General features: G+C 32.0%; 1 non-coding gene across 1 annotated transcript; it reads right to left on the reverse strand.

Annotated features, from left to right (window-relative positions):
- Positions 1 to 9862: 9862 nt before the first annotated feature.
- Positions 9863 to 9987, reverse strand: LOC112474420. The gene has a single exon (XR_003044361.1). It is a non-coding gene; the product is annotated as a U6atac minor spliceosomal RNA (small nuclear RNA).
- Between the last annotated feature and the right edge of the window lie 2701 nt (positions 9988 to 12688).

Raw genomic sequence — 12688 nt, forward strand, 5'->3', positions numbered from 1 at the left:
TAAATAATAATAAATAATAAAATAAAAATAAAAATTTCCTGGACAAATTACACCAACCACAATGAAAAAGAAATTAGATTGGTCAGTCTCCCTAACTCTGATCTATCTATATGTGAGATAAAATGCACACATATATAGATTTTGAATACTTTTTTCATGCTGAATAACCATTTAACAACCAATAAATAAAGTACTAGTTGAACTTTATTTATTTATTTTGGGAAACAGAACATTTCCACTGTTCTTCTTTTATAGATGCCACAAGTAAACTGAAAATGAAATCAAAGGGAACATTTAAGCTGCAACTAGTAGTCTCACCCAAAAAGACTACTAGTTCTGACAGCTATGAGTATAATTACAACAGCTTTAAAAGGACTTGGAATCAGATTTTTTTAAAAACTTTTCCTTCAGCACAACTTTATTTTAGGATACCAAAGCAAAAGAAAGTAATATCATATATTGGCCACCCAACATAATTTCATCTTTTTTTGCATAATTAGGTCTTAGATTTAATTTTTTAAAAAGGTGGGGAATATTTAAAGTTATTTCTGATGAAACAGAAGTAAAAGGGAAAATATTCACCAAAAAAAGATTCAACTGCTAGAATGACATTTTCATTTTAAAACTTCAGTTTAAGATATCCAAAAAATTATGTAAATTTTATTCTAAATTCTTTGCTTTTTGCCTTTCTGAAAAAAGAAAATTATGTCACTCCCCAAGTTATGGATGCCTATACACATGACAAGTATTTAGGAAGAGGGGAAGGAGGAAGGAAGGGGAGGGAGAGGAGAAGAAGCTGAGGAGAAGAAGGAGAAGAAAACCCAAACTATGCTCTGTGCATGTTTCCTTGGGGAAAATAAAAACAAATAAACAAAAGAGAAATTAGCCTTATGATGAGAAAACACAAATTTACTTAATGAATATTGCTGCTGAGGTATGTGACTTTTACATTGAGCTAATATGCCAATTCCACGCCCCCCCCCCCCGCCTTTTCATGGCAAAAGCTTCGGAAACATTATAAATAAATAGGACAAAAGTTTTGTCTTATGTAGGCATAAATGATTGTTTATATAGAAAAACAAATTTTCTGAAACTATAGCCTGCCTTTCCTCCATTAGTGGTAGAAAGAGTTTTAAAGTTAATTTTAGAATCTACTTTTTCAAAGAAGCTTTTTCTGTAAAATTTAACAACCATCTTTGAACATTAAGACACTGGACTGAAATAAAACTCAGCTCTATTTTTGTATTCCAATACACTTATCTAAACATCTTACATCATTTTTTTCTTGTTAATCCATTTACCTATTGAATTAATGTTTTACCTATAATCGTGTCCTTTTTCAGTACATCAATTCTCATGGTTACACCATTCCTATTTAAGTCATTCTAATTCAAGTTCATGACGAACACGATATTAAAAGATTATTTTCTATTTATAAAGATATTTTCATATTTTAGTTTACCAGTTGATAAAATATCCCAATTTCAAAAATAAAACTAAGTTAATAATTATCTTCCTTAATAATTTCTCTCACTATTGAAGTCCACAGACCCAAGAATTTCTGACTGCTCTGAATTGTAGAGCAACATAAGTTTAATAGTGATTCTGAAGGAAATATATCCATGTCTTAATTCAAATTATAGAAACTGAAGAGTCTGGACAGCACAGAGACAATATCACTGTGATTACAGCTGCTTGTTGAGTGGGCTGCCCTACCCACAGTGTAGGAATTTTGAGTTGAAGAGTACCATCTCAGCGTCCCCCAGACTGAGAACAAACAATGATCAGAATGACACTCAAAGTCCTAGCATTATTTCAAACTTCTGGAAATATAACAGTGACCCACAGAAAAGTTCAGTTTTCGCATTCAAGGTATATGTGCTCAGCTGCAGAAGAAAAGACTTAGGAGGAAGGTAGCCACACAAACCTTGACCTAATCGTTTAAATCCTAAACATACTTTTGTTGCATTATGGACATAAGATCATAGGATTAGCCTCCTTAGGAGTAAAGTGTTGTTCTGTCACAGAAACTGTTATTTTAAGAACAGCCATAAAAGACACTGATTTTTTTCATTTGAAATCTTCCCTTCTCCTCTGTACTTGAGAAATACATTTAATAACAACAAAAACTGAGAAAATCATTGCTGATCTGGCTAGATAATAATGACCATCACTATTACTGGCCCTGTCATCACAGTCACCACCAAGATCATCTAATCTGCCAGTCCTACATAAGGAACTATTAACAGAGTAGTGGAGAGGGTTAGGGGAATCTCTAAGGCATGGTTAAACACCAGGCAAGTACAATAGCAGGAAGCCTTCCATTGTATCCCATACCTAAAAGTGAAAGGGGAGAGAATAGTGTTTTCTGAATCCTTTGAGCACTAGAACCTGAGAAGAAAAGATATCCACACCAACAACAGTTGTGGCTGAGAGGAAAACAGCCACTGCCAGAACTGCTGTGAGGCTGGGCAGGAGCATGGGAAATAAACACCGATATATTGCTGCTTTTATTCTCCAAGCTCCATCTTGTGCCTCCCATTGGCTAAATCCAACCAGTATCCAGACAGCAAGACAGCATGGTGTTGCAGTTCATGGAGCTCAGACTCCAGGAGCATAGGGAAGGGTAGCAAAAGGGCAAACTAAATAATCACCGGAGATGGTTCCATTATATGGAAGTAAGTGGCATTTAGGTGAAGTTTTCTTCCTCCAAAAGCAACACTCTTAACCTCCATATACACTTAAAGTTTATTAGATTAGGGATTTAGATTATATGATGATCTAATAATAAATTAGAGGTAACAAGAGAAGAGAAAACTAGAACGAAATGTTCCTTCTGCTTTCTCCTTCTAAGGGTGAGGACATTTACCATATTTAAAACTCCTTTCCTCTGAAGAAGCTACAATACTGACAGCAATGATGATGATTAGATTGGTAGATGGCTCCTATCCTATCCACTGTGTGTTACCTCATGCAGATTAAATTTAGATTTCTTAAATGAAGAAAGAAAATATCTCAGTTGCACGTGCCTTACAGGAAAGATCTGTTAATTCACACTTGCTGAGTAAAGCAGCTGATACCGCCTGGCACCCGTGATTCAGGAGGGATGTGTGTGATGCATGGGGAAATATGTGTGAACTGCCCACAATGTTTGACAGCTAAATGCTGTTTTTGCATACAAATTGGTCTCAAAGTGTTTTTATATCACTGAAGTTCTTTGTTTTTATTTATAAACCTCTATGTATTTATGTTCTATATTTTACTAGATCTATAACCACACAAACAATACCCTTTTATTCTGACTTATTTATATACAATATTAAAAAATATTTCTGATTTTATTATTCCTAACAAAATGTTATTTATAAGCTAAACACATTTATTGATTCAATTAGTATTTATTGACCACCTACTATGAGCCAAGGGATGGTCTAGACACTAGGAATCTAGAGAGAAATTGATCATAAATCTCTGTCCTCGTTCTAATGGGAAACAGACAGTAGTAAGTTACATAAAATAAATAGTATGTTATATTGTGATAAATGCTATGGGACAAGACTAGAGGAGGAAGGATTAAAAGCGTCAGAGGTAAGGTATTTTCATTACTCATTACTATTTGAAAAAAGGAAAATTAACCAGTGATTGTGTACTGTGAACAAAATATTACATCATGCATTTTCCATGCATTACCTTATGAAAAATCACCTTTCTTAATTCATCATTTAATTTATCAGAAATTTAGATCTGAAGATATTATGAATATAAAACCATATGCTCATTTTGCTCCTGCAAAACACTTCTTGTTATATTTTTAGATTAACATTTTTGGGACTATAATTTTATGCCACTATTATATTTGAGATGTGCATATTGTAAAAACAAATGAACAGAAGTAATCAGTAGAGTGAAGCTTTTTTTAAAACTAGAATAAAATCATAAATAACAACAAGCATTTTGTTTTATAGTATCTTGTTGTTTAGGATTAGAGTTTAAAATTTTATTTTAGTACTCAATGCTTTTTTCTACTTTTTTAAAGCACAATTGCCATTATCCTCAAGAGTAGTAGAGACAAATAACAAATATGCTATTAATTAAAGTTTTAAAATACACAAAGGATTTATATGAATAATTTTAATAATTGAAGGAAAATAAATACTAAGAATATTCTTCCCAAATTTATTGGCAAACCCATATTACATGTTCAAAAATGTTCAATTTACTGCTTTTTTAATAAATTGTCTCTAGAGATGTAAAACCAATGTCTATACTGGATCTTAAACTGAAGTGATTTTAAACAATGACACCTCTGGTTACTATATTACAATTTTCAAGAAAACATTAGAACAGAAAGCACCAAAGCAATATTGAACAACTATAGAACTATAGTGCAATGTATAAGAGCAGAAATTTCATTTGTAGAAAGACTTGTGTTTGAGTCTAATCTTTCACACTTACCAGCTAAGTGACCCTGGGAAAGCAAAATAATTTTTCCAAGCCAATTTTACTATCATAAAATGTGAGTAAGGGTACTCAAACAAAGTAGCATTGTTAGGATTAAATGAAATAATGCTTATAATTGCTAAAAATTTTTGGCTTATATTAAATGTCTAATGAGTGTTAGCTCTCATTTTGATGATCTGAATTGGTGAAGGATGTAGCGCTTTGCTAATACTCTTCATGATATTTCCAAAAAAGAAAGTGAAATTTTGAAGTTAGTCTTTTCTGCACAAATACAAACTGTCGATCTTATTTGGAATTATAAGCAGAAAGCACACCTGTGAGAAATATAATTCTCAAGGGATTTATGCGAAATTGTAGAAAATCTGTATTTTAAATAATTTCAGTATCTCTTCTCTGGAAGAAGAAATATAAATCTCATAGGAAAGCAAACTCTTCTTTCTTGGTCAATGCTCAAAAAGAATCACATCCAAATAAACATGGCAAGTGCAGTAGTTATATGCAACTAAATTTTGAGAATACTAGAATAAAATAATCATCTGGGTATAATATAATCTTTATGCCTCACATGGCTTAAATAAATTCAATGATAGCCAGTGAAATAGTGCATATGTAGCAAAGGAGAATCAACAACAAAGAGAGATCTAGGAAAGAAGACACTGAGTAGCACTTGGCTTAGGGACAGGACCCAAAAAGTAGCAATGAAGAATCAGTCAGTGAATAGGTTATTAGGGCTATGGTATCTGAGTGAGAGTGTGTACACAGGACAGCTGAGCAGGGAACAGATGAATCAGACACTGAAGAAGGGGAGGCACTGGCTCTGTGAGGTCATCAGGTGGTATTATCAGGTGGAAATGCCTGCAGAGTGACATTTCTTTCAGGATTTGAGTTCTAGGTGCCTTTTGTCCTTACCTAGAAATTGCTTGGCTGTAGCTTTCTTTCCATCCCTCCTCAACTACTGCTCACATACCTCTGAAGAAGAATCAGACAGTGAAGCTGTACGAGAGGCATTCAGAAATACTATTGTGCAAAGGAGTTTGATTTGCTTTTGGCTGCAAATAAAATCTTGAAAAAGCTCCTTATACCAGGATTCTATTGTAAATTTGTAGTTGTTCCTTTAACAATAACTAATATATTACAGACTTTTTTAATTAAGAAGTTTAAAAAATATTGGTATCATATATAAAAGACTTTCATGGCATACAGTTGCTACTAATATGGAAAAAAAGTTTACATGTTCAAAAATGTTCAATTTACTGCTTTTTTAATAAATTGTCTCTAGAGATGTAAAACCAATGTCTATACTGGATCTTAAACTGAAGTGATTTTAAACAATGACACCTCTGGTTACTATATTACAATTTTCAAGAAAACATTAGAACAGAAAGCACCAAAGCAATATTGAACAACTATAGAACTATAGTGCAATGTATAAGAGCAGAAATTTCATTTGTAGAAAGACTTGTGTTTGAGTCTAATCTTTCACACTTACCAGCTAAGTGACCCTGGGAAAGCAAAATAATTTTTCCAAGCCAATTTTACTATCATAAAATGTGAGTAAGGGTACTCAAACAAAGTAGCATTGTTAGGATTAAATGAAATAATGCTTATAATTGCTAAAAACAATTTTTGGCTTATATTAAATGTCTAATGAGTGTTAGCTCTCATTTTGATGATCTGAATTGGTGAAGGATGTAGTGCTTTGCTAATACTCTTCATGATATTTCCAAAAAAGAAAGTGAAATTTTGAAGGTAGTCTTTTCTGCACAAATACAAACTGTCGATCTTATTTGGAATTATAAGCAGAAAGCACACCTGTGAGAAATATAATTCTCAAGGGATTTATGCGAAATTGTAGAAAATCTGTATTTTAAATAATTTCAGTATCTCTTCTCTGGAAGAAGAAATATAAATCTCATAGGAAAGCAAACTCTTCTTTCTTGGTCAATGCTCAAAAAGAATCACATCCAAATAAACATGGCAAGTGCAGTAGTTATATGCAACTAAATTTTGAGAATACTAGAATAAAATAATCATCTGGGTATAATATAATCTTTATGCCTCACATGGCTTAAATAAATTCAATGATAGCCAGTGAAATAGTGCATATGTAGCAAAGGAGAATCAACAACAAAGAGAGATCTAGGAAAGAAGACACTGAGTAGCACTTGGCTTAGGGACAGGACCCAAAAAGTAGCAATGAAGAATGAATCAGTCAATAGGTTATTAGGGCTATGGTATCTGAGTGAGAGTGTGTACACAGGACTGCTGAGCAGGGAACAGATTAATAAGACGATGAAGAAGGGGAGGCACTGGCTCTGTGAGGTCAGGTGGTATTATCAGGTGGAAATGCCTGCAGAGTGACATTTCTTTCAGGATTTGAGTTCTAGGTGCCTTTTGTCCTTACCTAGAAATTGCTTGGCTGTAGCTTTCTTTCCATCCCTCCTCAACTACTGCTCACATACCTCTGAAGAAGAATCAGACAGTGAAGCTGTACGAGAGGCATTCAGAAATACTATTGTGCAAAGGAGTTTGATTTGCTTTTGGCTGCAAATAAAATCTTGAAAAAGCTCCTTATACCAGGATTCTATTGTAAATTTGTAGTTGTTCCTTTAACAATAACTAATATATTACAGACTTTTTTAATTAAGAAGTTTAAAAAATATTGGTATCATATATAAAAGACTTTCATGGCATACAGTTGCTACTAATATGGAAGAAAAGTCCTATAAAGTTTCATTTGAAGCAATGAAATAATATTTAGCTATTAGTAAGAATTCTGCTCTAGAGTTAGAGAGGGAAAGCGCTGGAGAAATCCAGCTGACAAGCCAAACATATATATATTTTACAAGTTACTATAGTTCCCAAAGTGCCAGTCTCCTGTTTGATGAACATTCTATAAATACATGGATAATAAATTCTCTCAGACCATTCACAGGTCAAAAAAATCAATTTAGTATATAAGAGCAAATTGGGAGAGGATTTATTGTGTGAAAAAATTATTGTCCAATTTAGGCTAAAGGTGAAATATATTAAATGTATTAGAAAGAGTACATTTTGAAATTTAAAGTTTAGCTTATAGTAATTATGAAAGTTTATTACATTCTTTTTACTGTAGATATTGAGAGACAGAGGTAAAGACTTCCCAATTTATTCTACATTTAGAAATTGAGACAGTGCATAATAAAACCTTCTGTTTTTGATGTTTAACTGGAAGTAAATTTATATGTATATATATATATAAAATTATATGTATTTAAAAAATTATACATGCACACACACATACACACACATATATGCTGGAGTTGGTTTAGACTGGCTTGCAACAGCTGATAAATTTTCAAAAATATGAGTCAATTGATGTTACGTTGTTAGGTTGATACAGGCCAAAGTGAATTTCATACCACCAAAATCAGAAGTTGGCCAGAAATTGCTAAAAATCAGTCCCTTTCCCAGAGAACTGGTTGCTAAATATTACCAGCACATCACTAGCTATTTTAGTGTTTTATAATTCATTTATTTCAATAAATATTTGCTGAGTACTTGCCATGTTCCACATGCTTGGGATGCATGGATGAACAAGACAGACTTATGTAGTGGCTAAAGATAGCAGAAAATCTTTTGTTGTTTTAAATAAATTTATTGCAGCCATTAAAAGTAAGCAATTTTAAAAATCTCAGCTTTGTATAATATTTTTCTTTTTATTTCATGACTGTAACAATAGATCTTTAAGATGTGGTCTAAAAGGATAAAGGTATCTCTTAATGGAATTCCCACTAGAATCTGTGGCTTATTCCCTATATATCCCCAGCCTAAGCATGATGCCTGGAATATAACAGGTATATAATAAATATTCATTGAATAAAAGAATAAACACAAGAGGAAGGTGTCCTGCAAAAGCTGGAGAGTCTGAACTGGTTTAGGAGTACCTGTCATCAGTCAATTATGACTAGATGATTGTGTATTATATTTGTTAAATGTTTCTTTACATTTTTCTGCATAATATCCATACCACAATTATAAAAAATTACCTACATAACAACTAAAGTAAGTGTAGAAATCAGAAGCATTCGCATTGTATCACACTATAGCTTTAACTATATAACAAGAATATATTGATCAACAGATGTTAGCTACTGTTAGCACTTTCTGTGGATCACTTGAAATATGCCAGTCCCTGTGGCACAGTGAAGGAACAAAAGCAAAGAGAGTCTAACTTGCTCTAAATTACACTTCCAGGAGTGGAGGTAGGATTTAGAATTAGATAGAGTTTAGGTATGCAACTAATGAGTTTTCATTATATTAGTGTAGCTTAATTTATTTTACATTTACCTATATGTTTTTCTTTGTATCAGGACCTTTTTTCCTACAAAAAACAAATTAATTCCTGTAAGTAAGTCATTTTTATGTTCGGTTCACAGCAGATACAAAACAGATTTGTCCTTTACACAGGGCAATTCATAAAGTAACCCACTTTTGTTTGAGGAGAGTCAACTCTTCAAAGCTGATGTAGAAGAAAACTGATTCAGATTATTGGGAAATCAAACAGAACAATTCCAAAACTGTTCCTTTGGGTTTGAAAATTGCTAAAATCTAGTTAGTCTGGTAAGTAATATTGCCAGTCAATCTTATGTTGTAAATTATGAGCTTTAGTGACGGGATGTTCTTTTTTCTCAAAGACATACTAAAGAAAGAAATGATGTAATAAAACATGTTATTCTACTACTGAAAATCCTTAATGACTTTGCTAGTTTCTAGAATAGTGAGAATTTATATTCTTGTTTTAAATTCATCACCTTTTAATTTATATTTTAAATTTTGCTTTATAAATTTAATAATTTATTCAAGTGTAATACTACTACTAATATTACTACTAATAGCTAAAGCTTAAATCATATTTACCATTGCCAGTCACGGTTTAAATAAAATATTTTTCATATATGTGTATATATAATATGTTCAATAACCTTACTGGTTATTTTTATAATAATCCATTTTGATAGGAGAATATTGGCAATTCACAAGGTTAAATAACTTGCCCAAGCTAGTAAGTGGTAAGTCCATGTTACATAATACATGTATAAAATTTCTAAATAGAACCACACATATTCGTATAATTTTTTTAGTTTATTAAGGTGCACAATTAAAAAGCTTGAAGGTCACGATCTTTGAGAGTAAATTAACTTGGAACTTGTGGACTGTATGTTGTGGTAGGAGGCAGGGCGGGAGAAAAGATTAGTAATAGCATTATTAGCAAGCATTTATGATTATCAATGGTCTGGCATAATTTTACCTTTTTTTAAAATATTTTTTTATTTTTCAATTACAGCTGACACACAATACCACATTAGTTTTGGGCATAAAACACAGTGACTAGATATCCACATAATTTATGAGGTGGTCCAAAAACAACAGTTAAATGCCATGAAATAGGTGGCAATGCCTTAAACATATGCATGTTGTCAGGTCCAAGGGCCTCTTCTGTCCTTGTCAAGGGGAGTGCTAATCCTCTCTCTTTTCATACAACACAAATTTACCTTTTTAATATTATATTCTTTCACATGTGTTCTTCTTCTGCTCCTATTCACACAAGGCAAAGCACTCTCATGATTTTTTAAAACAAAAACAAAAACAAAACAAAACAAAAACATTCTATTTCTCCCCTTTAAGCCTTATTCCTTTCATTCATTCTAACTAGAATGTGTTTTCCTTAAACATCACTTCTCTAAATCATTCCTATTCTCTTATAGGTCTTTACTGTGTGACACCTAAGCCAAGAGGCCTCCTCTGCCCTTAGGTGGAAGCTCTGTGGGGCTCATTCCCTCCTTCCCCAGGCTCCTATGGCATTCTGCCTCAGTTAGAGATGGTTCTTCTCACTGCCTACTATTGTTAATAAGTGTTTATGAAAGTATGCCCCTAATTTACGTTAGCATTTGGAAGTAGGGGAACATAACTTACTGTCTTTCTCTCAAAACAGACTTTAATAAAGCCAAAGAAACATATTCTAGCCATTAAAGCTGACCAGGCTTAAAAAGGCTGACCTCTTTTTCACCCAGATTATTTCAGAAAGAATGAGATTGTTGTCATCCAGTGACATTTTTAAGAGAATAACTCCAAATGATCTCTGAAATCCCTTACAGCTTCAATATCATGTGACCATTTGACCTCTAAAAACGTCAAGTTGAGGAAAGGAACTTTAATGAACTTGTTTAAATAATTATTTTAAAATATATGTACCATTTATTTACATAAAACTGGAACAAGGGTTAAGAGTAAGGCAGCTTGGAAAACAAATTCATAGAGGCTCAATAAAGAAATAAAAATAAAGCTGAAAGAACATAAAAAGGAAAAAAGTCAATGTGATATTTTAAAACTATGTTGACAGCAAACATGTTATTTTTTATTTTACCATAATGTTTTCTACCACTGAGCAGATATAGTTCAAATATCATTATAGCAATTCAATAACTGAATATAAATATATTTGGGTAAGTAGAATCATCTCATTTTGGGTTTTGAGTGCTTTTCTTTAATTTTAATTTTTTATAATTTGAAGATAAAAATGTTTATTTGTGACATCTAATAAATTCAAATTAGTAACTCTTGATCATTGAAGGCATCAATAGGAAAGAAGTATAAATGAATTTCATAACATTCAAAATAGGTTTAACATATATATATAAAATAAATGTATATAAATACTAAATAGGGTATTTCATCATTAGACTCTGACATTTTTAAATTTTAAAAAATAACCATTTAAAGTGGAGTTAGTTGTAGAAATTAGAGAATGTAAAAACCGTCAGCTGTTTCAGAGACACCCAGTATTCCCTCTCACTCAACAGCTGAGATAACTAAGGCTTACAGCACTTGCTTCCCCAGTTTTCATACGGTGAGTCCATTTCTCACACTATATTTTGACCTCATCAAGTAAAAGGAAAGTGAACATTTACATTGACATCTTCTGAACTAGAAAATATTGTGTGATGTAAATAATTAGTTGAATAAATATCAACTCAATCCATGTTGAATAAGTGAATACATGAAAGAATGAGAAATTATGTAACTTGAATGACAATCCACATTTTCTGTCCAGTGTTTGTTCCACCATGCTATTTTACATCTCTAACGTTATTGCTGTTGTCTGTTTTCAGGAATTAATAAAATGAAAAGTAAGTTTGTTTTAATCTTGAAAGTATATTAATGAATAAATTTTATGAGTTAATATTATATACATGACAAGACATGTTTTTTTTTTCCTTGTGAGACAAAATAATGGACTGCAAATATTGTTTTATAAAGAAAAGCAACAACTGTTTCACATAAATCATTTTAACCTTTGGTAAAGCACAAAACTATTCATATTCACCAGTGTGCAAAAGATTTTATATACACTTACTCTTTTATATTTAGACTATTTAACTTAAATACAGTTGCTGTATTAAAAAAAAAGAAAACAAATTTCACCTAGATCATTTTAATAGTTTCAAACAACCAAAAATCTAACAATTGGGAAATTTAACTAACTTGGATATTGTGACCAATGCATTAGAAACACAAATTTCTTACACTTCATCTACAAAAACTTCAGTGTTTATTAGTTTAAATTGACATCTTTTGACATGCAGTTAATAATTTTGATGGTAATTATTAGGAAAAGCTTAAAAGATGTAGAATTTTTATTTGTACATTTTCATGGAAGTCAAAAGTTTTTCTTATGGAAAAGCAAGATTTATAATATTTGCCATCGAAGAACAATGATGAAATAAAATGTAAAGGTCTAAAGTAGTTAGAGCTAAACTATGAAATCCATTTAGAGGACCAAAGATAAGACACTATCAAACTGGATTATTAGTATAGCAGCTATAAATGTGAACTGCTTGGTTTGTATTTTGCGAAGAATATCATTCTATCATTTACAGAGGCTATTATGTTCTTTATAAGACTGGTGTGAGAGATAACTAGATAATCATACCAATCTTTGGTTTGAAAAGATGTTTTCCTGTTAAGAGAAAGAAAAGCCCACTAGTAATTTATAGTCCATAAGAGTTTTGTAATCTAAAAACCAGGGGCATACCATCTTATTAATCTCCTGGAGTCTTTCTATATTCCAAGAGAAAACTGGCTAGCGATGTCCTTGTGAGTGATTATTCGTCAGTGCCTCTTTCTATCTATGTGCCTGTGTGTTTTAGCTTTTCTTCCTCCTGAAGAGTATTTCATTACTTCTTTA

This window comes from Pteropus alecto, unplaced genomic scaffold (assembly GCF_000325575.1).
Source record: "Pteropus alecto unplaced genomic scaffold, ASM32557v1 scaffold79, whole genome shotgun sequence".
NCBI classification, from domain to species: domain Eukaryota; kingdom Metazoa; phylum Chordata; class Mammalia; order Chiroptera; family Pteropodidae; genus Pteropus; species Pteropus alecto.